This window comes from Narcine bancroftii, chromosome 10 (assembly GCF_036971445.1).
Source record: "Narcine bancroftii isolate sNarBan1 chromosome 10, sNarBan1.hap1, whole genome shotgun sequence".
NCBI lineage: Eukaryota > Metazoa > Chordata > Chondrichthyes > Torpediniformes > Narcinidae > Narcine > Narcine bancroftii.
Genome location: NC_091478.1, coordinates 101,748,489 through 101,773,371, shown reverse-complemented (window position 1 = coordinate 101,773,371; position 24,883 = coordinate 101,748,489). Strand labels below are relative to the sequence as shown.

At 40.2% G+C, this 24,883-nt stretch overlaps 1 protein-coding gene and 1 long non-coding RNA gene across 9 annotated transcripts in view; one reads left to right on the top strand and one right to left on the bottom strand.

Annotated features, from left to right (window-relative positions):
* The window catches only part of wwox (WW domain containing oxidoreductase), an 877,584-nt gene that overhangs the window by 776,964 nt on the left and 75,737 nt on the right, over nt 1-24,883 (top strand). The window lies entirely within an intron of this gene.
* The window catches only part of LOC138745039 (uncharacterized), a 44,617-nt gene continuing 33,241 nt past the window's right edge, over nt 13,508-24,883 (bottom strand). The window contains exon 3 of the long non-coding RNA XR_011345968.1: nt 13,508-23,118. This is a non-coding gene — a long non-coding RNA (uncharacterized lncRNA). The remainder of the gene's footprint in view (nt 23,119-24,883) is intronic.

Sequence of the window (24,883 nt, the reverse complement as noted above, 5' to 3'; positions counted from 1 at the left end):
GTTAGCCTCACCAAAGATCAGATTGGGCTCATGACAGGTTTTGCAAAAACCAATACTGAACAATGTCCTTCTTGACCCTGTCCTCAAAAGTCTACCTATCACAAGAACATCATGTCAGTAATGGTGAGACGCTCTTGAGACGTTTAATCCTCTTTTCAAATCAAAGCTGTCCTCTGTCACGTCCTCGATCATAGTGCAAAATTTGCTGTTGTGCTGTTCACAAAAGGGCTTCCATGCAGTGAGCCATTAATAGCATAGAATGTACAACTTTGCAGCACAGTACTGGGTCTTCAGCTCATGATGTTGCAGCCACCTATGTAAACTTATTACACAACAATAGAGTCCGTCTCTATCTCACACACATAACCCTCTAACCTCAGAAATTGTTTAATCTGTAACCACACTATTAGCGATAAACTGGAAAGCTAATCCTGATTCAGTGAAGAGAGCAATAGAATTTGGTATATCTAAAACTGCCCACGTGGGGACTTCCAGAACACCCACCCAATAACTGTGCAATGATCCGTCCCAACAAGCGTGGTTCATAATCCCATCATTAGCTCTCCGAACTACCCAGGCACCAAAGAAGGTGTTCCAATGTTCTTTAGTGACCAGTGACATGGACAATGTAGAATTTTAATGCAGAATAATATTCAAAGCTTAGTTGCTATGATTGACATAATGGATTATACTGTGCTTCCTATGTCTGAATTCTGAGACAGTCAATGGAAGTGGTTATCAGGCAAATATTTGTTCAGGGTGCATTAGTGATGTTTGCAGCTTTTCAAATTGTGTTCTCAATTGCAAGGGTAATGCTGGCAAGAATTCTCTGTTATGCTGCTATAGATGTATGCCTTGAAATGCTGGCTATACCAAAAAAAAATCATTTCTTTTGACATGAAGTTATTGAACATATGGTCAATTAGTTAATTTTCATGTGTCCTGATACCAGATTCAAGATGGATTTTGGCTATCCTGTTTCCATTGAAATTCCTTCATGTGAGGATTTATTCTCTCATTTGTGTTTATTCACAAATAACACCAGTTTTTTGCTGTCTATCCCATTCCTTATTCATCAACTCAATATCCTTTTGCTAATCATAACAGCTCTCTAATCAAATATTTGCAGAGAGCTGCATTTTTGGATAATTTAAAAAAAACAATAACTTGCATTTATGTTTGCCTCTGACCCCCAACAAAATTTGACATTGTCACCTAGGTAAGTATTGGGCATATTGTGACATTGCCTAGAATTTTGCAGAGAATAGTTACTTGTTGCCACAGGTGGCTGTGGAAGCAAAGTCATTGGGTGTATTTAAGGGAGAGATTGACAGGTATTTAATTAGTCAGGGCATCAAAGATTACGGGGAGAAAGCCAGGGAGTGGGGCTGAGTGAATGGATCAGAATGGCAGAGCAGACTCGATGGGCAATGGGCCGACTTCTGCTCCTATATCTTGTGGACTTCTGAATTGCTGGCTAGTTGAAGTGCAAATGGTAGTTTGTTCAGAATCAACAAACCGTGGGCAGTAGGGTTAGCACAAAGTTATTACCATGCCAGAGACTCAGGTTAGAATCTAGCACTGTCTGTAAGGAGTTTATACGTCCTCCTCCTGGCTGCGTGGGTTTTCCCTGGATGCTCTGGTTTCCTCCCACTGTCCAAAATGTACAGGGTGTAGGGGTTAATTTGAGTTTAATGAGATGGCGTAGGTTTAAATGGCCAAAATCAGCTTCCACTGTGCTGTAAATAAAATATAAAGAAAATTAAATTTCTCCATATCGCAGTAGGAAATGAGCTGGAACATCTAACCTTTCACTCTGACCATGAGCTTGCTGTGTGTCATAGAGTAGTTTATCAGCACAAAATCTTGCTCTTCAACCCAATTTATCCATTCCGAAAAAGTTGCCCACCTAAATTCCATTTGCTTGCATTCTGCCGATATCCCTCTAAGCCAGTGGTTTTCAAATTGCCCCCCTAAACTCATATTTCATCTTAAGCAATCCCTATGCCTTAAGTGCTCTGTGATTAGTAAGGGATTGCTTACGATGGTATGTGTGTGGAAAGAAAAAGTTTGAAAACCACTGTTTTAATCGTACCTAAATGACTTGTTATGTGCACGGTTTCAGAACTCCAAAGGAAATGGGCCAATGACAATTTTTCTCAAGCAAAATATTTTGTAACAATTGGGTCCAGAGCAGTGGTTCTCAATCTTCCCTTTCCACTCACACCCCACCTTAAGTTATCCTCGAGCACTTATGGCATAGGGATTGCTTAAAGTAGAATGTGAGTTTAGGGGGGCAGTTTGAAAACCACTGCTCTAAACCTTTCCAACCCATGTACTTGTCTAAATAAATCTCTTATAAAACATTACTATTGTACCTGTCCCTACCAATTCCTCTGGCAGCTCATTCCACACACCTTCTGATTTGTGTGTGAACAAGGCGCTCCTCAAGTCAGTTTTAAATCTTTCCCCCTCAATTTAAAAGTATGTCCTCCAGTTTTGGATTTTCCTACCTGGGGAAAAAGACTGTGACTATTTACCTTATCTGTGTGTCCCTCATGATTTTATGTAACTCATACAAGGTCCCCCTCGGCCTCCTGTGTTTAAGGGAGAGCAGTACCAGCTAATCCAGCTGTCCCATAACATTCTCATCAATCATTTCTGCACCCTTACCAGCTTAAATCGATTTTCCCTTTTGCAGGGTGCCAAAGCCGCACACTCCAGGTGTAGGCTCACCAACGCCTTCTGTGGTTGCATCGTGACATTTCAGCTACTGTACTTAGAGATATCTGAAGCCATGCATACCAAACACCTTCTTCGCCACTTTGTCTAATTGTGATCATTAGTTTCATGGAACTACAGTATGTATCTGTGCTTGTTGGTCTCTCTGTCCTGCAACACTCTCCATTGCCCAACCATTCACAAAGTAAGTCTTGCCCTGCTTTAACCTACCAAAGTGGAATACCTTGCGCTTGTCTGAGGTAGTGAGCTGAGCTGTATATGCTTTTTATCTGGGCCCCCAGCAGTACCTCAGTCCATTCAATTAAATGGGGTAACTTACTGTTCAAATTACCCAAAATCAACCTAGTGAACTTCCTCTGAATGGCCTCAAAGGCCAATGTGCCCTTGCTCACTTTTGTCTCCTTTAAGGCTCTTGCACCGAGATGTTCTAGTCCCTGCTGCCACTCTGCCTGCTATGCTTTGTGGAAGTTCTGCAACAACATCAACAATGCCTTACAGCCGCAAGGCTACTGAAGTTTGTTGCAGCCAAAGGCGAGTGTGGTCAGTAGTTGCGAGATACAAGCTAGGACCAGCAAAATCCAACCTGTACAAAGGTACAGGATATGGACACAATATTGAAATAAAGAGTGAATTCCAGAACTTGAAAGCATGGACATCAATGGTAGTGCAGGTAAAAGTGAGGATGCAGTTGAATCCAAAGTAGGACCCACTGTCCTGTCTCACTGTGCACTGGATGCATAAGTTTCCATGCTTCTCAAAGAATGGGAAGTGCACACACTTATTGTCTTATGATAAGTTGCTCCTCAGATCACTGAGAGTAATTTCAGTCAAGTTTCCTACTCCTGATTGTCCATCGCTGGGAAGCAAACGTGTGTGGGTGTTGGGTGAGGTCAACATTTGATTCAAGCTCTATTGCTCACAGTGAAAAATTCTGGCAATATTCATTGCTGAATTGCCTACTTGTAAATGGTTGGGGAAGATAAGAACCCTTTCCACTTGCAAGAGCCACAACATTCAGAAGAGTTTCAAGGTTTGCAAGTAAATGTTCATATGGCAACTGCGTTTACCGTACATGCTGGCATATAAGCTGACCCGTGTATAAGATGACCTCAGAATTGTAGGTTTTGAGTTGTACTCATTGCATAAGACTACTCCAATTAAAAAAAAAATTAAGTTTTAAGAAAATATTAGAATATAGGGTTCAATTAATATAAAAACAATAATACATTAAATTTAAAATCATAGAAAAATATTCATAAAGTCCATAAAAAAAGCAAAGGAGGGTTCATCTTCTCCCAGTGCCCTAGATTCGAAAGAAATGAGGACAGACGGTAAGGAATAGAGGGAGACGAAAAGAAAAAAAAAGAAAAGAAAAAGTAACAGGAGCAAGGTTCAACATCTAATAAGGAGTATACTAATTGACAAATTTCAAAATTAATTATACAGTCTGGGCATTTCAGTAATCTAAATAAGGTTACCAAATTTCGATGAGCATACTTTATCTATTCCTAAAACTATAAGCAATCTTCTCAAGAGGAATACAACTTTGCACTTCCATGTTCCAACTATCAATGTGAAGTAGGGAATTGGATTTCCATGTTACCACTATACATTTTCTGACATTTAAAAAAAATTATATTTACTTCTGGAGAAGTTAACTTTTATAACTGCCAAATTCTACACAAGAAACAATTCCGGGTTTAGCGGGAAGTTTAACCCTACAAATTTTGTCAGCACTTCCCCCAATTCTATCCAAAAGTGTCTTAATTTTGTGCATAACCAGGTAATATACCCACACCTAAAACACCTATCAGAAAATTTTGGTTTATTTTTATGTATCTTTTGAGGTTTGAGATATAATTAGTGCAGAAAATTATAATGAATCAGTTTCTATCTAAACATATATCTGACCAGATCAGCATTATGGATCAATTGCAATGCCCAAATCCAATTCCCATCTCTCCCTCAATCGATGGAGTCCAGATTTTGGGCTTTGATCTTGGGTCAGAGCATATATATTAGAAATAAATTGGGTTGCATTCCCCTTTTGTATTAGAACTTCTATGATGTGTACATTGGTAGGACCATTAACGGTCCCCAAATTTCCCTCAAAAAAAAAATTACAATTGGAGATAGCAGAAGAATATGTTGTTAGGTAAATTATATTTATTTTTAAGTCCCTCAAAAAACATAAATTGCTTCGATTGATCATAACAATCTTCAATGCACCTGATACCATTTTGGTACCAGTAGCCAAGATTCTATTACTCAAAGTTATGCATATTAAACTGTTTTGAGATAGAGGTGTCTTTGAGGATAATCCCTCTTTTAATCCCACAAATTGTTTAATTTTATCCCAAATATAGATTACGTGATTCAATAATGGGTTATTTGCTTTCCTTTTAATTAATTTAAAATTTCATTGATAAATAAATTCTTCTGCCATCTCCTCTCCTACCACGTGCAAACCAATTATAGCCCAGGAAGGAATTGGCTCATTAAAAAAAGCAGCAACAAAACAAATTTGACTACTCCAAGTTTTGATGCTGCTATAGTATAGACCATGTCTGCTTCATGCTTCTCTAGAATTGGCCAATATCAGTAACTGGTTAGGGGTAGGCTTAAGCTGTCAATGAGTAGGCAGCGGGATAATTATCTCTCTTGTGCTCACTTGATCTCCTTTCTCAGAGGTTTTTTTGTGTCACTATAAACTGCCATTTTTTTGTTGCCCCCAAGCTTTCATTACCCTGGTCCTCTTCCTGGCTCTGAATAGGATCAGTGCCTTCCTCTTCTTTTCGTGGTTGTCACATATCTTAAACTTGCTCTGGAGAAAATTTGATCTGCTCGGGAACCTGCCTTGGAATTCTCGCAGTCTGCTGGTCATGCTGTGGCCCACTGGCTGAATCGCGGCTTCCGCTGGCTACGGGGCTGGGAGTCACACGTTGTTCATGCGAGGGTGTGGGATGGTGAATCTGTGGCCAGTGGGACCCCTCAGGCCAGTGCCTCTGCGTCTGCTGTGCTGGGATCCTCTCTCAGGACAAGGGTCTTGGGGCTGGGTTGAACTGTAGGATGAGACCTTGTTTGGCCCAGTCACGGGAGGGGTTCCAAATTCATAATGACCCAGGGGTATTGGTGTGTGTGCATGGTGAGGTTGAGGGAAGTTACTGGGTTAGTGGTTACGTTCTGGAGACTGAATCTCTGAATCTCCGCTGCTGTAATTTGGAATTCGCCATTTGATTTTCTTTGGTTCCAGATTTGGCGGCTGCCTCCCACAGCCGGTCATTCAATCATTCAGTTCAGTTCAGTTCTCGGCTCTTGAGGTTGAGATTTTTAAGCCACTGTTAACACAAGCAGCTTACCAGGTGTAGCCACCCCCCCCCCCCCCCCCCCCCCCACCTTTCCTTCATCTATGAACTGACTAGAATAACTACATCCAAGTTAGTGTCGACTAGAGTTAGGGTTTAGATTTTATACTTGGTGTGCAATACGACCCCTGATTTTGAGGTGGCATTTTTAAGTTTTGAGTGCACCGCCGTATATGATAATTATGGCATTAACCATCCAATTGCCCTGCTAATATTTCGATAATATTCCAATTATTGTCAAAATATTAGCCTTGGAATTTGACAATCATTGCAATCCAATGTTTATTCAAATGTCATTAGGTCCCATGCCATCACAGCATTTTAGTGGAAGTACAATACTTCCCTCCTCTTCAAAGGGTTGAATTTTCCTGTTATGGAAAATTTTCATGTAAATCCATGTAATTTACACTTATTTACTATTTTATTCCCAGTAGACATTAAGATTTACAAGACATTGTGAATTGTACAACAGATTTTACAGTCTGACCCCGCAACATTTATTTTGCATGGAACCACAGAAATGTGTGCTTTAGGGACCAACAATTAGTTAAACAAATCTTTCCTTAAACTTTAGTCGATCTCCGAGTTCACTTGCATTCTTTTGGCATTGTGTATGATTGACCACCTGCTTCAGAGGGAAAGGTTAGCATACAGAATTAGGAACACATTTTCTGCAACATATTTTAAAGTCAAACCATGTGGGACGGCTGAAAAGAAAGCTGGATTGTTAACTGAGCGGACGCTTCTGAAATCTTTTGATGTTTGTACACTAATGGAATGTTTTATCGTACAGATTACCCAGTCAGAAACAACAACTCACTTGTGTCAGGTGTCTATGATGTGAAATAACATCCCAAGATGATTCAGAGGCATTTAAAAGAAAATGTCATTGACTTACTTGGAGAAGAGACCAGTAGTTGCACAAATTGGGTAATTTTAAGAAGGGGCTTTAAAAGAACTCGTATTGCCAGAAGAGTTTGAGATTTAGGTTTAGAGTGGGGGCACAGTGGCACCGGGGCTGATGATGGATGAGAGGCAAATTTATAATTGGACGGAGCCATGAGAAAAGTTCCTCAGACCTTAGATGTAACAAATAAAAAGCCGCAAAGGTAAAATTATATATTATCGGCCACACAACATGTGGAGAGAAAAATGGAGCATACATCTCAAGGGTTTTCAAATAATCGTGCAGAGGCAGTTTAAGTGGTCAAGAAGATGACTGGAGAGATACCTTGGTTCATCTCTGGTAGCTGACCATTTTAGATTTCAGATTTCTTGTCAGAGTACATACAAAACATCATATACAACCTTAAGATTCTTTTTTCCTGCAGGTGACACAAAGTTACCATAGAATCCTGTGGCTATTGGTAGAGCAAAAAAAACTGTACTCAAGAAGATACATATACATGTAAACAAATAAATAAAAGTTAACAAACTGACTGTGCAATACAGAGAGGAAACCAATCAATAAAGTGATAAAGTAAGAGTCCTTAAATGAATCTCTGATTGAGTTTGTCATCGAGGAGTCTGATGTTGGAGGGGTAGCAGCTGTTCCTGAACCTGGTGCTGTGAATCTTGTGGCACCTAGACCTCATTCCTGGTGGTAGTGAGAAGAACAAAGGGTGTGCTGAGTGGTGTGGATCCTTGATGACTGCTGCTGCTCTCCGATGGCAGCGTCCCATGCAGATGTTCTCAATGGTGGGGAGGGTTTTGCCTTTGACTGCAGCAGGTTATTCTTCAAAGTTCAACTGTTAATGCAGGATCACACAGGAAACAGCAGATGCTGGAATATGGAGCAACAAACAATGTGCTGGAGGAACTCAAGTGGGTCAAGCAGCATCGGTGAGTCTTGATGAAGAGTTCTCCCACTGATGCTGTTTAACCTGTGGAGTTTCTCCAGCAGACTGTTCATTGCAAGGCATTCCAGGAACCCACAAATCCCTATGTAAAAAAAAACACCCCTGATGTCTCCCTTCACTTTTTACAGTGTCCTCTGATGTTTTGATGGCTGTCTACCTTATCTATGCTTCTTTGAATTTTGAGACCTCTATTAAGTCACTTCTCTTCCTTGTGTGCTCCAAAGAGAAAAGCCCTAGCTCTGATAACCTTGCCTCATAGGACTTATTTTCTAATCCAGGCAACATCCTGGTAAATGTAATTTGCACCCTCTCCATTCCCTTCCCGGAATGAGGTGACCAGATCGATTATAGCTGGCTGCTTGGAAGGCTGTGAATGAAATCTGTCCATGCACTTGGTGAGATTATTTAATTTATTGAGAAAACATGAGCGATGGCAAACTTCATTTCATGAAACCTTTTGCTCACCCTGATCACAGGAAGGAGTATAAACATCTTCCCTGGAGCCTACAGTGTTTTTCGGAACCTCTTTACATTGATCGTTCCCATGCACGTGAAGACCAATGTTAAAATAGTGGTTTACGAGTCAAAAGGTACTAATGGGCTTTGAGAAAAATATTTGATAACAACCCTCGTGGAGAACATTTGTCCCATTTAGTACATGTTGTTTCTTGGACAGACAGAGCATTAAACCTAGCTTCTCTTCCTTATTTCTCCACAAACCGCAACATATTCTCTCTCACACATTTCCATCCATTCCCTTTTGATTGATTTGGGGAGAAAACGACTGTCCCTTGTGGTCAGGGAGGGTGTGTGTAAACTCCACACTGGGAACACCAGAGGTCGGGAACAAGCCCAGGTTCCCAGGCAGCAGCAGTATCTTTTAGGAAAGCTTGTCGTGGTCATCATAGGTCTCTCTGGAGAAATATCCATAAAAATGCAGGACAAAGGTCAAATAAGTAATGTAGTGCTAAAATCTCTGATTCCGTCTAATCCCCATTTCCCTCCATCACTCCTCTTTACATTTTAAAACAAATGAGAGTAAATGTCAGGAAGCCAGCAGGGGATGAGCAAAGTTTTTACGTAATTGGTCTTTCATCAGAGCATTACATCAGCTGAAATGGAAGCCTCTTCACTCTCCTCAGGTCTTGCCTGATCTGCGTGTATTTCCCAGCATGTGCTCTTCCTTATCTAGATTTTTCTGACCAGTAATCCTTTCCGGATGGAGTTGTTTTCCATTCATAGAGAGGCGCTGGTGGATGACAGTGCAATTTTTAAACTGGGAAACAATATGCAAGGGGTAGTAACTTTGACAAACAAGAGGATCCTAGATATTTTATCCGTTTTCCCCTAAAATCAAGGTAAACCTCTGTAAATTTAATGGACAAATTTTAGGAGCTCCCCACTGAATACAAAGGAGCTGAATAGCCTGCGAAATATTCATCCTGGATCAAGCTCTGAATTCAATGTAATCAATTAAAGTGCAGCAAAATGAGGGGTTCCGTCTCAAACGACTGACTGCATTGAGTTGCCATGTTACCTCCAAGTTCAGTGTCATTTTGAACTGTGCCATCCTATAGTTAAATAATCAAGGCTCGTGCGTTAACCACTCATTCTATGTGATTCTGAGAATAGTAAACCATGGTATGATTTGTTATTAGAACAATGCAAACACAAGCCATTCAAGCCAACTTATCCACGTTGATTTTTACGTTCTACAGGGGCCTCTTCCTCTACTATCAGTGTTACCAGGCACCTCTTAAGCCTGCTGGATCAGTACAATATTAAAGAGCATGAAAATAGTAAACAGATGATATTAAACATCCACTGTGTGGTGACACTGTTGCACAGGAACTTCCCCAAAAGGAGGTAGTACCACCATTGTGTCTCCCGTGGGTGCTGTGGCACAAGTGTTCTTCAGACCTTGACAGGCTTCTGGGGAACTGAGCATCTTCCTGCAGCAGATGAGAAGTGAACCACCTAGAATGCCCTGAACATTCACCCCAAGGCAAGTTGCAACATGTGGAAATAACACATTGCTGAAACACCTCCTACCTGTGGTTCTAGCATGAACCGGATAGTACGTCTTTCGGTCTCTCAACTTCCTGAGTGTGCCCTGTGTGTGCTCTAGGGTCTCGCTGAAGACATTGCATGAGCTTCGCACTGCACCTCTCAAGATTTTGATTGATGGGTGAATGAAAAGAATTCAAAAATCCATACCATTTGTCCACACCCCAAATCTTTTTCCTGCATCCTTGCAATGCCTTCCTTTACAACTCTTTACCTAATTCTTCTTTCGAAGCTGCTGTAGAGTTTGATTTTATCATGCAATCAGACATTTCATTCAAATCCTAACCACTAGTTGTGTTAAAAACTATTTTTATCTCGTCACTTCCGATTGAAATATTTCTTAATGATAAAGAGCAGCCATTCTCAACGTCCCTCCTCTCCCACTCTCCCCAGGAGGCCACAGCACATTTAAGTAAAAGCCTTGTTTTCGCCTCACAAAACATAAATATATTTTTATGTAATTGGTAGGAAGGAAGTGTAGAAAAAAAACCTTGACTGTTTCACAGGGAAGGGGAGCCATAAACTTTGAGCTGAGTCCTTGGGGTGGTCACAGACCAAGAAAGGTTTAGAATGGCTTTTATAGAGAGAGAGAGGCTGTTTGACCCATTGAAAATATGATGGTTCTCAGAGAAATCCTATTAGTCCCATTCCTCTTTTATTTTCCTGTAACCTGTTCTGTCTTACCTGTCCATCAATTCCCTCCTGATTTTACAACACCATCCTCCCAGCCAGCATTTTTGGGGCCACAGGAAACCAGAGGCCCTGTAAAAAAAGCCAACTTGGTCACAGGGTGTGTGTACAAGCTTTGCACAGACCCCATTCAAAGTAACACTGTGTAAATCTTCTGTCCTTTCAAGAAAATGTACCAATGAGACATGGAGTAAGACTCAATGTGAAGTCACACTCAGCTATGAATGTGCATTTAAGTTTCAATTTAAATTAACTTGACAAACATATAACAAGCACAGGTTTATTTTGCAAACAAACTAACAGGATATCTGTAACTCTCATCTCTGTTTCAAAGGGGTGTCCTTTTATTCTAAGCCTGTGCCCTCTGTGTTGGTACACCAGTGGCCTACTTCAGGGGGCAACCTCTGTACCTACAGGAGTGTAAGGGGACAGGACAACACCTGGCTGGCTGTCAATCAGTCGGCCTGAATGGATCAAGCCCCACCCGGTCGGGTGTCAACCACCCTCCGGGATATAAGCCTGTGCCGGCCTCCCAAGGCCTCACTCAGAGTTGCTGCAGCCACAGCCAGCCTGGCCCTGTGGAAGTCTGTGGATTAAAGCCTGTTGTACAGTCTTAACCTTGTATGTGTCTGATTCTGTCTAACAGCGCACCACACCCTCTGGTCCTAGCCCCTTCTACTACTGGAAACACCTTCTCCACATCCACTCTATCCAGCCCTTTCAATATTCAGAAGGTCTATCACCATCTCTTTGTCGTTAATGCCGAAGTTTTATTTTTTCCCACATTCTCATTTTAAATGGGTGTGGTGGTAGTGGAGGCTGTTACAATAGGAATTCGAGAGGGTGCTGAGGGCAAGAAAGGCTCCCAAAGGGACTTGGGGACTGAACGCTTCCTGATCATATCAGAGGCTTGATCCTGGAGGTCAGGTTGCCAATGGTTCGACCAAGAGCCCCTGCGGCTGCAGAGGCTGCGAGAGCGCTGGAGGCAAATCCATGGGCACTCGAGCCCTTTCCACTCTGGCTAACCGGTAGATTAGCCATTCAGTGAACCGGTTAAGGAAGCTGCTTTTGCCTTTCATACTGGATCACTGTTAACTAGTTCTCTGTGTCCTTTCACACTCATCACATCCCAGGGGATAAGGGATTCTATCCTCCACTAGTCTTGTTTGAGTGATGCGTTGAGCACTGGTGGACCTGCTCTAAATCCTGATCAATGTATTATGATCTTCTATTTAAACAAAATGAATCATGCCTAATTATAACTTAATTAAGTATTATGAACAGCACAGTATGAGCCCTTCAGCCCCTGCTGTTATGCCAACCAATATAAACCTTTATACATTTATAAAAGACCACAGGAAAGTGATATAAAACACATAGCAGCACAACTTTGAAACACGGTGGAAAAGTCCTAGCAGCAATAATGCACAATTAATGAAGACAGTGGGAAAGAGCGATGGTGGATCTGCCCTCCCAGAATTCCATGGGGCAGGGTTTAGGCCTGTATGCATGGAGCACTCATGGAAGAGTTTCTCTGCTGCATAGAATTCTGGGATGGCCAATCCACCATCGCTCTCTATCTTTCTCTCTCACAGTGACTTTCTCATGGTCCTTTAGAAATTTAGAAATGTTTATATAGGTTGGCAAAGTGTATGTCTTCTTTTTAATCTTTTGTTTCCTTCTCAATCTGGCACTCGTGCAAAAATGTCATCAATGTGTCACTAATTTTTCCCTGGATTGTCCATGTCCCTTTCACACTGGGCTAATCAGCATCAGGCATCAGCTGGCCACGGGGATGACATTACATACCAAGGTTGTATCGTCCCCCGCGTGATTTGACGCCTGAGTGCTGATTAAGGAGCTTTCGCACTAGACCCTTAACTGGTAGATTGACTGTCAATTACTCAGACAAGGTGCCAGTGTGAAAGAGGCTAGAGTTGATGCTTCAGCCTGATGAACTTTTATCAGAGCTCTGATAAAAAAAATGAGTGAGCCGAAACGTTGTCTCCATTTTAAGACCATTAGATATGGGAACAGAAATAGGGTATTCAGGTCATCGAGCCTCCCGCCATTCAGTCATAAGCTGATCCATTTTCCCACTCAGCGCCACTGCCCAGCCTTCTCCCCATAACCTTTGATGCCCTGGCTAAACAAAAACCTATCAATCTCTACCTTAAATACACCCATTGGCGGCTTCCCCAACCACCTGTGGCAACAAATCCAACAGATTTACTACCCTATGGCAGAAGAATCGCAGCATGCCTCTGTTTTAAGTGGGCGCCCCATAATCCTGAAGATGGGCCACCGTGTCCTAGACCCTCCCACCACATGAAACAACCTTTGATAATCTACTAATCTTACTGACCTGCTGAGCATCTCCGATATTTATTTCAGCAGGCCCTTGTGCATTGGAGTTGAAAACTAAAAAAATGCAAATGCCAGAAATGTGAAATATCAACAGAAAATGCATGATCAAATGGACTCACTCTAGATCAGCGGTTCTCAACCTTTCTCTTTCCACTCATATCCCACTTTAAGTGTTCCCCATGCCATTGGTGCTCTGTGATTAGTGAGGGATTGCTTCAGGTGGTCTGTGGGTGGATAGAAACAGTTTGAAAACCACTGTTTTAATCGTACCTCATTGACTTGTTATGTGCACGGTTTCAGAACTCCAAGGGAAATGGGCCAATGACCATTTTTCTCAAGCAAAATATTTCAATAACAATTGGGTCTCGAGCAGTGATCCTCACCCTTCTCTTCCCACCCACATCCCACCTTAAGCAATCCCTTATCAATCACAGAGCACCGATGGCCTAGGGATTACTTAAAGTGGGATGTGAGTGGAAAGAGAAAGGTTGAGAATCACTGCTCTTGATCATCAAGAAATAGATCAATCAGAAGTGACAAGAGAAGAGCCATCAGGCAGCATTTGTGACAGGATCTTCAACCTGTTTTGCAGATGGATTGGTAAAAAAGACTGTAAAAAGCCATACCATTTGTCCCTCTCTTCAACTCTCTGTTTCCACAGTTGCTGCCTGATCTGGAGCACATTCCCAGCATTTTCTGTGTGTGTTCAGCGTGTTTGGTTGTTTGTGCAGGGTGCTTAATGCTAATGCAGCTGTAACACTCCTGAATAAATGCCCAGAGATTGAAAATTTAATTCCAATAGTTCCATGTTATGAAATTGAACTCAATTATAAGGACTTGTGTTTCTTTGGTTATATCCACATCATCAGAATATCCCGAGGTGCTTTACAATCAACTAAGCAGTGGTGGCAATTGCAATTTAAGAACCGTTCATTTCTGACAAGCTTCAGAAATCATAAAAGCTGATGGGTTATTGAGATAACACTTGTTTCCCTGAATTCATTGTTTTGAAAGAAAATCTGCTAAGCTGACTGAACCTGATCTGCACATGACTCCATCCTGCGCCATGAATTTGACTCTGTGGGCACTGCCTGGCAGGGCTGTGTTATCTCAGCTGCCCTTGTCACAAGATCAATTATATTGTGTCCTATCAACCTTCCCCTGACACACTGCATTACATCCTGAGGCTCAAATTTTGAAGACCTCCATGGCCTTTGAAAGCTCATCATCGTCAAATACCTTTAAAACTCCTTCCTGACAAAAATCATATTAATAAAAAAATAAAGCAAAATAACTCATATATTTACTTCCACTTGCCTTTTCCCACAGGATTGGTGACTGATTCAAGTAAATAGAGTTGCCTTTTATAAACTAGGCTGATTCTAAAACAAGCGAAGGCAGATTGTGAAATGTCTCAGACACTTCACCTTAAAACATCAGGGCTCCACTCTAGACAAATGGAGCAGAACATGAAGGAACTACCTGCATTTTTTTTTTGGAAAATTTTATTTAATTTCATATATGCATTAAAACTTATACCTAAATTGTCTTGTTCAAAAACATTAAAAATTAATACATAATGATTCCGGCAGACGTGGTTGAGGCGGGATCATTGGTTACATTTAAGGAAAGACTGGATAGTTGCATGGAGAGGAGAGGACTGGAGGGGTATGGACTGGGTGCTGGTCAGTGGGACTAGGAGGGTGGGGATTTGCTACGGCATGGACTAGTAGGGCCGAACTGGCCTGTTCTGTGCTGTAAGTGGTTATATATGATTTTTCCCCTTTCCCCCAACAGCCCGATAGAAAAGAAAAAAGGGAAGATAAAAGAGAACATCTGGATATTATTTAAGTAAAAATTTACTAAAACTATCAAATAAAATCTAAAATATCTTAATTTTAGGAATCCGAAGATTCAGGTTGGACGATTACAAGAACTACCTACATCTTAGAACAATTTACGTCCTTCAAAGAACATTGTTTATTGTAATCCAGAAATCATTATCCCACTGAGCAAGCCCCATAAACAGCAGTGAAGTCATGACCAGGTTATCTGTTGTGATCAGGTTGATGTTGGTTGAGAACAAGTTTTGATCAGGACCCCTTGGGAGAACTCACTTCTTCATCTGACAGTGTAGGTGGGGACTCAGTTTAACATATCAGCTGAAAGGCAGCCTTCTTGGAAGTGCAGCACTCCCTCAGTACTGCACCGGGTGTCAGCTTGATTTACGAGTTTCTGTTTGGAGGTTTGAACCGATGACCTCCTGGCACAGATGTGAAATTGCCACCGTCTGAGCCATGGTCAACACAGCTGGCTCCCAGTGCACCTCATTAGAAAGTTCACTCAGCAAAAAGAACAGCAACGGCCTGATTAATTTTCAAACCAATGTAACAATCCTTTTCCAAATGGGAAAAAAATCTAATTGCTGGAGATACCCGTCCACGTTTCCCCTCTATTATTATTTTGATTTGCACGTTTATTGCTTTTTTTAAATTTTGTTTTCCTACTTCTGATTTTGCAAAATTATCATTATTGTAGGAACACAGAAAGGAAAGAAGTGCATCGATACTTTTCAGAGGATAACCTGAACTTGGGGTGATGAATGAAAAGGCTGTAATGAGAATCTCACCTGTATCACAGGAGTTGCAGGCCAAATATATATATATATATATATATATAATTGATTAAAAAACTGCAAGTGCTAGAAATCTGAAGCAGGATCTAAAATAATGGAAGATCTCAGCCAATGGCTTTTCCACAAAATTGGTTAAGGTTAAAAATCAGACATGCTTTAAGTTGGGGAGAAGAGTAGAGGATGGAGTGAAATGTCTGTGAAGATGAAGATTTGGGCCATTCTGTCCAACTAGTGCTGGATGTGTATCTTCCCGCCCTCTATTTCAACATATCCTATCCCTATGTCCCTCACACACGTTTTATTCCTGCTCTCCACATCTACTGTTCCCCATGATAATAAGTTTCCCTTACCATCTTTAATCTGTATTCTTCCATGAAAAATATTCCACACATCACCACAAATAATATTCAAATGCATCATTTATACTTACATCATTGAGCAAGAACTGGTGCATTTATTTGTACACGATGATGATTTAATTTGTTCCCTGTATTGGCCAATAACCTCGCATTGTGTTCTCACTGTATGACTGAGAAGGATGAGGGTGGGAAGACTTACAGAAACCTATTTTTATTCTTTTGGATGTCCCAGGATACAGTAAACATGCCAGAACTGAGAGCTGGTGTTTGTCCTTTGTAGAATACAGAACATTCACAGACTAGGTGTACTTGGGAGATTTGTTGGCTGGGAGATGGGGCAGAATTTCCATTCTGTCTGTCTTTGCATCCTTTAAGGGCATTTTTAATGGTCAGAAAGACATTGTTATTCAGGGTTGAGGTGAAGAACAAAGTTAACAGATCAGGTGGTCTTTGTCCAACCTTTCATTAAAAAAAAATCTATGCACAGATTATTCCATCACTTTTGTCTATTAGATTGTAGCCATTTTATCTTGCTGAATTTCCCTCTTCGTACCTGCTTATACATTCATCCTGTGAGAAGTAGCAATAGCAGTGGCATTCCACTTTATATCATTGCCTGTCAACAGCAACTATGAAAAATGTTTTCTGCAGGTAATCTTTTTTTTTGATTCTTGGGGAATTAAATGAGAAACAGATGTTTGTTGATTGAGACCATACAGCTGATGACAAGACTGCACTCGTCGGGCTCACATGCTATTAGCAAGCATCTGGTTCTTAGTTTTGCTGTTAAAATAACATCTTTCCGCAGTATAGGTTGCACGTTATCATGAAGAAGGTAGCAAAGCAAATTAAATTTAAAATTTTTGATGTCAGGCTGGCTTCGGGTCCAGGTTTACTTTGTGGAGAATGCTCAGTTCCTTTCACGTCAGAACAGTGAGACACTCTTTTGCAACGAACTACAAAACAATGCATTTTATACACATATGCTATATACAGGTGATGAATTGAATCCAATTGCATGCTAGATATTATAAACACAATGAAAATAACATAATTTTGATTGTTAACCTCTGTGCTTGTTTTTGGAAACACTGTATGTACATACTAGACCTGGTTAAAAAATAAGGGTGGGACTGATTTGTGCTTTTAAAGGTATAATGGCCAAAGTCATCACCTATTTTACCTCGTCATTCTCTGACTTGTCCCCAAACACAGACTAATTCAGGATCCCATTAAGCATATATTGAACATCTAATGCTATGGCCTTGAAGATGCCTCTTTCTCCTCAAGACACTCAAGTAAAGCTGAAGTTTTGTTTTCTCTTTATCTTTCTGTGCCTCGTCAGTAATCTTGTTTGACAGCAGTCCAGTTTTACTCAGTAGAATGGCATATCTCAGAAATTCACCAAATAATAACCAAGAGGCAAACAACTTAAGAAGTTGGAAATCTGAAATAAAAACCCAAAATGCTAAATGGGTCAGGCTCCACCTGAAAGGATAGAAAAAACAGATGTTATTATATCAGGTGAATGACTGTTCATTGTTAATATGGATGAAAGTGTTGTTGGTAAAGAATGTGATCATACGTTGTCTTCAAGAGAGATGGTGTCAAGTCTAGTCAAGTTTATTATCATCTGATTGCACACATACAGCCTGACAAAACAGTATTTGTTCTCTAAAGACAAAACATACATACAAACAATACATAGCAGGACAAGCATTCATAAAGAGGAATAAATAAATATTTTTTCATGGATAGGAGATTCTCGGATGGTTGGTGTGAGCAGTTCCTTTGGTCGTTCCGCATTCTCATGCCCATGGGAAGAAACTTTCTCAGCCTGGTAGTGCTGGCTCTGATACTCCTGTATCTCTTTGCCAATAGGAACAGCGGAAAGATGCTGTTTGTGGGGTGGAAGGGGTCCTCAATGATTTTGCAAGCCCTCTTCAGACAATAGATTATGTCAATAGTGGGGTGGAGGGAGACTTCAGTGATCCTCTTTGCCACTCTTAGGGTCCTTTGGATTAACCTCTGATCCATTTCTCTGCAGCAACAATTCCACACTGTGACGCAGCCGGCCAGGATGCTCTCAATAGAGCTCTTGAAGAACGTTTGCATTATGGTGACCATTTTTCTTTCCTGCTTCAGTCTTCTCAGGAATTGCAGTCATTGTTGCGCCTTCCTGTGTGTGAATAATAAGTCACTAGTTAAGTGAATTCTTCGGAACTTTGTCCTCTCCATTTTCTCCATTGCAGAATTGTGTAGTAGATGGGTGTGGGGAACTGTTTGAGAGAAAAATTCGCCTTTGCTATTTCACAAGTTCCTGACGAGCAGTGCAGAAATAGAGAGAATACGTCCTTGTCAAAATTTCTGAATGGAAAAATGGGCTTTTAAAAATATTAAACATAAAACTTCCAGAATCATCTTTTGTCCGATATTAGCACATGGCAACAATGTTGGTTGAGAATTGTAAATTCAAACCAGCTTTTTACATCTGATCACTGAGTGGAATTCTGTCTTATAAACTGACCTTAATGATGTACTGAGACTTGGATGAAAGTACAAAACAGTTCTTTCCTAAATTGTAAAGGGAGATTAATAAAACTTGTGACTTGAACATCAACACTTTACGTCAGACGCACACCCAACATTACGAAACCAGCCTCTTCCTCTCCATCATCAGGTTTTTGACCGGACAATGAATCTATAGACACTCTCTCACTAAATTCTCTTTTTTGGACTCATTTTCTAAATCTTGTATTTGTGGAGTTGTAATTTCTAGCAATTTGCACCTGTATGCACAATACTGCTGTGGCAAAACAACAAATTTGGTGACCCATATTCATGACAATAAACTTGATTCTGATTCTGATCAGTCGAGAGGGTATGAATGGAAAAATCGAATTATACAGTAACATAGGAAGAGGGGTGGGTATTTAGTCCCTTGAGTTTTTACACCATTCAGTTGGATCAGGGCTCTTTTGAGCAGTAAATCAATAATCTGCCTTTGGCTTATGTCTCATAATACAAGTCTGAAGGTTGGTCATAAACTACAAAGAATTAATTTATCTAAACACTCACAATTACTGGTTCAACCAGTTTCCTTCATGTTGTGTGCATTCAGAGCCTCTGTTGTATATTTGGTTCTGATAATAATTTGGTTGGGCTTGTATCCCTGCTTGTACCTCTTTAGTGAGATCATCAAAATTCAGTGCCTTGTTCCACGTTGAATGGCGGAGAATGTTCAAATGGCCTTCTGCTAGTTTTATTTTCTATGCTAAAACACAGACACCATTTAGTCCTCTATACCTTCAGTGGGGACATTTTTCGACCTCAGTGGACTGTTAAATGCATCAGCCCTGCATCAATCTCTTTGTACTCTTGGGTGAAAACATAAACCATCTGCCCAATTCCATTCAGTGATCTGGTCTGAAACAAAACTGTGTCTGCACCAGTCCACAGATTGAATTTAAATAACACTTTTAATCATTGCCACCGGGGTCATGCTCGGGAATTTAAATTATTGGAGAGGTATGTGGTTGTATCCTTTGTGTGTTGGAACAGACCACTACACTTGCATCCAGAGAATTACATTTTGTTTCTGATAATAATGGTGTTGGGTTTGTATCCCTTATGGTTTTTTACACAGCCACTGGATTCCAGGAAATTATTCCCAATTTCCCAGAATGCAGTCAGTGTAAAAAAAAATCGGACCAAGAATAAGGGACTCACTCCCATTCCAACATTTTACCTCCTTGACCCTTAAATATTTTCACAGAACACCTGCAATCTAAATTGAACTGCAGGTGATCTGTGAACAACAGGCTCATGAATAGGATGACATTGACTACGTCACCGCTGTGGCAATGTAAGTCACACGCAAGTTATATGTCACGGTTGACGTCAACACAGTGGCATCACGTGTCCAACCTCTTTATATACCTTATACCTGGTATTCTGTCTAAACTCACGGACAGAAACGGATATTTGGAGTTTTGGTCGTTCCTGTCTAAACAGCCCCACTGCTGGAAGGTAAGGAGACACTTCAGAATGTAAGGTAACATAGCTTGCGCCTATGCTAACATGTCCTGTTTACTAATACCAGCATTTTTAAAAGTGACCATTGATATCAAACAACGAAATAAGTGAAGAAGGGCCCCGCCTTGGTTATTGATATCTTAATTGTGACAATCGTATCAACAGTCTGAGGTATATACAAGTTACAGGGGATAGGTTGGAGGGTGACATTATCTGAACTTCTGGACTTCAAAAAAAAACCTTCATATTTGCACCGTGATCACTTTGTTCAGTTTTTTTTCAATGTGCGACTATATGTTTTTTTGACTCCATTGAAGTGTCATTCTCATACTATTATTCAGTTGAGTAACATGCCAGACAGTTTTCATTTTAGCCGCTATGCTTAGCGAGCACTGTTTATCACATGGACTGAGGAACTGCAATCTCCCACCAGACAGATGTGATTAAAAATAAGCTTGTTCGGTCCCTTTTATCCAGCTATTCATTTAAAACACATCAAGCACTGAGATTAGATGTTTCGCCTCTGAAATTATGATCAACACAATGACCCTTGCATAGATTGCCAGTTGCTGGGCAATATATTTCTCATCATATTATATCTTCCATTGGTATTTGGAGATGGAATTCTTTGTATTAATAATATCCAATTAGAGAAATGGCATCTCAGAAAGAAGCTCTTAAAAGCTTGTGTCTTTAAATTGGTTTGTTTTTCTTCATAAATATTTACACATTTTAATTTACAAATTAAAGATTTAGGCCAGCATACTATTCCCATCAATTACTCCTCTTACTTCCAAAAAATGTCTCCTGATCTGTGCTGGTTCAAGATAATTAAGTTGCATTGTCTGAAGTTATTTCAAGCCTTTGTACAAGTCTAGTGCCATCCACACCCCACACTCTATAACAGTAGTTCTCAACTTTTTTCTTTCCAGTCACATAGCACTTTAAGTATTCCCTAGGCCATCGGGGCTCTGTGATGAGTAAGGGGTTGCTTAAGGTGGTCTGTGAGTGGGAAGGGAAGGTTGAGAATCACTGCTCTAGACCCAATTGTTACTGAAATATTTTGCTTGAGAAAAATTGTCATTGGCCCGCTTCCTTTGGAGTTCTGAAACCGTGCACATGACGAGTCAATGAGGTACCTTTAAAAACAGTGGTTTTTAAACTTTTTCTTTCCACCCACAGACCACCTTATGTAATCCCGTACTAATCACAGAGCACCTATGGCATAGGTAGTACTTAAAGTGGTATGTGAGTGGAAAGAAAAGGGTTGAGAACCTCTGCTCTTTAATCTCCATCCTGGGAGAGATCTCATTGTAACAAGCTGGAGTCTCATAATGGTCTGAATCATTAAAAAGCAGAATGACAACTGTTTCAGATTTGTCTAAACATATAAACTTATTTTTCCAATTTCTGGCTGTCATTGTCTGTGATATTCTGTTTACAGCATTCATGGTCAGCACGACATTGTGGGCCGAAGGGCTTGTAGTATGCTCTTCTATTGTAGCTATTCCATCCATTCTCTTCTTATGTGATGTCTTTTACAGCTGGGTATGTTTCAGGCAAAAATATATCAACATGGGTTACATTTCTATCACTCGATGGGTGAGTTTAAGCTTAGGAGAAGGTATTTGATCAGTCTGCTGCAAAATTACTGTAGTGTCTAAAAATTACTTTCATTTTTTTTAGCAAAAGAATTGTTATACCTGATAGCTTTCATTATAGACAAAATCATGTACACTATGTGATACTCTTCTGCAAGATATGTCATTCCTTCAAATTCCACGTTGATGGGTTTTGAGGTGGAGGTGTAGAGGGTTAGTACCTTCTAGATCATGGAAGTTCACATATTGGAGGGCATCTCCTGGAGCCAGCACATCAAGGCAAGTGTAAAGAAGGCACGCCAACATCTCTACGTTTTAAGGACTGAGGAAATTTGGCACATCATCCAACACTCTACTCCAGGTGTACTGTGCAAAGTATAGTGACTGGTTGCATCATTGTCTGGCTGGGTGCTATGAGCGCCCAGGAATGCAGAAAACTGCAGAAGGTAGCAGACAGCCTATCACAGGCTCTGATCTCCCATCCACTGAAGATATCAATTTGAGGCACTGCTTCAAGAGGAAACCATTACCTTGTCACAACCTCGAGGCTCAAGAATAGTTTCTTTCCAGTGGCTATCAGGCACTTAAACCTCCTCTTTCTACCTGAAGCATAAACTACTCCGGCACCACAAAAAGACCTGTCACCACTATTTTGATGCACTACTGTAACTGTGAATATTTATTATCTATCTTTTAGATTAATTATCTCTTTTTGCAAAGTTATATAATGTATTCTTTAAAAGTTTTACTTTGCCAAAGACCTGTTTGGCTGTAGCAATTAAGAATTTCAGTGAATATATCCTGTACTTGAGTTTAGACAATGAACTCAGTGTCATATCATTATCAAATATCATTATTTTTTTTCTGTGGAACCCTGCATAAATTCCTGCGTAATATTTTCACTGCAAGAACAGGCTATTTTCCTCAGCTGATCTACACTTGCATCTTGCTCCACGTGAACCTCTTCCTACTCTAAGACTTGGCACATGACCTTGAGCGTTAGACTGGCCCTCCTTTTGTTCTTGGAGTGGCTTGTCCTTTCTGAAGAGTTAACATTACCAGTTTTACTGTTGAGGATTGATGAGCCTGGTTTTTCAATCTCATCTTTCTTTCCATGTGCTCATATGAGGAGATTGCTCCTAAACCAGTGTTGTCCTAATCCTGCTGTAGAATGTCTGATCCCTTAAAAATATAAAATCTATTCAAATCACCATGTTCTGTTGTCAGCAGAGGTTAAACATTGACCCTAATATCAATCTACTGTAGTTTCGAAAGCTGGACAATATAAAGAATGATCAAATACGTCAATGACATTTGCTGTTATGAAATCAATGTTGGCCATGGATGAGTTATCGAGTTTGGGGATCTTGTTTCTGCTGGAAACAGGATAAAGAGCATCTGTGGAGAAAGGAAGATAGGATCAATGTCTATTCCTTTTTTTGAAAACTCTATTTAAAAGAATTTAGATAAATTACAATCAAACATAACACAAAAAGAAACTTTTTTATATATAAAAAAAACAAAAATCCCTCCCACCCCTTCAGCCAGCCCACTTAAGGGGAGCCAAATATAAAAATAATACAGTGATTATAAAGAATATTTCTAAATTCATATACTCCAAATAAGACCACATTTTAACAAAAAATGAATAATTATCATGCAAGTTACACGTAATTTTTCCATAACAATACAATTTCTCAACCCATTTTGCCAGCGTGTTATATTAACCTCCACATTATCCATCCAAGTACTAGCTACACATTTTCGTGCTACAGACAGCACTAGACATACAAATGCAATTTGAAATTTATCCAACCCTAGTCCTTTCAAAGAAACTATACATCCCAACAAAAAGATTGATGAGTCTAACAGCAATTTAACCTTAAATAATTTTTTCCAAAACCAACCTAATTCCTTCCCAAAATGGTTGTACTTTAAAACAAGACCAAACACCATGTAAAAAAGTTCCAGTACATAGTCCACATCTAAAACAAGAATCCAAATTACTAAATCCATATGTTTTCAATTTCTCTGGAGTCGAATATAACTGATGTAAAAAATTATAATTAACCATTCCATAATGTACATTTGTCACTTTAGTTACAATATCAGAACACATAACCTCCCAATTATCTTCCGGAAAAATATAGGTTAAATCACTTTCCCATTTAAGCCTAGATTTCTCCCATATAACCATATAACCACTTACAGCACAGAACAGGCCAGTTCGGCCCTACTACTCCATGCCGTAACAAGTCCCCACCCTCCTAGTCCCACTGACCAGCACCCGGTCCATACCCCTCCAGTCCTCTCCTATCCATGTAACTACCCAGTCTTTCCTTAAATGTAACCAATGATCCCGCCTCGACCACGTCTGTCGGAAGCTCATTCCACATCCCTACCACCCTTTGCGTAAAGAAATTTCCTCTCATGTTTCCCTTATAATTTTCCCTCTTCAATCTTAAACCATGCCCTCTAGTTTGAATCTCCCCCACTCTTAATTGAAAAAGCCTATCTACGTTTACTCTGTCTGTCCCTTTTGAAATCTTAAACACCTCTATCAAGTCCCCTCTCAATCTTCTACGCTCCAGAGAAAAAAGCCCCAGTCTGCACAACCTTTCCCTGTAACTCAAACCTTGAAATCCTGTCAACATTGTCGTGAACCTTCTCTGCACTCTCTCTATTTTGTTTATATCTTTCCTATAATTTGGTGACCAGAACTGTACACAATACTCCAAATTTGGCCTCACTAATGCCTTGTACAAATTCATCATAACCTCCCTACTCTTGAATTCAATACTCCGATTTATGAAGGCCAACATTCCAAATGCCTTCTTTACCACACCATCTACCTGAGTATCAGCCTTGAGGGTACTATTTACCACAACTCCTAAATCCCTTTGTTGCTCTGCACATCTCAATAGCCTACGATTTAATGCATATGACCTATTTAGATTTGCCTTTCCAAAATGTAACACCTCACATTTATCTGTATTAAATTTCATCAGCCATTTATCAGCCCACACCTCCAGCCTTCCTAAATCACCTTTTAATCTACGGTAATCTTCCTCTCTGTCCACAACACCACCAATCTTTGTATCATCCACAAACTTGCTTATCCAATTCTCCACCCCTACTTCCAGATCGTTAATATATATAACAA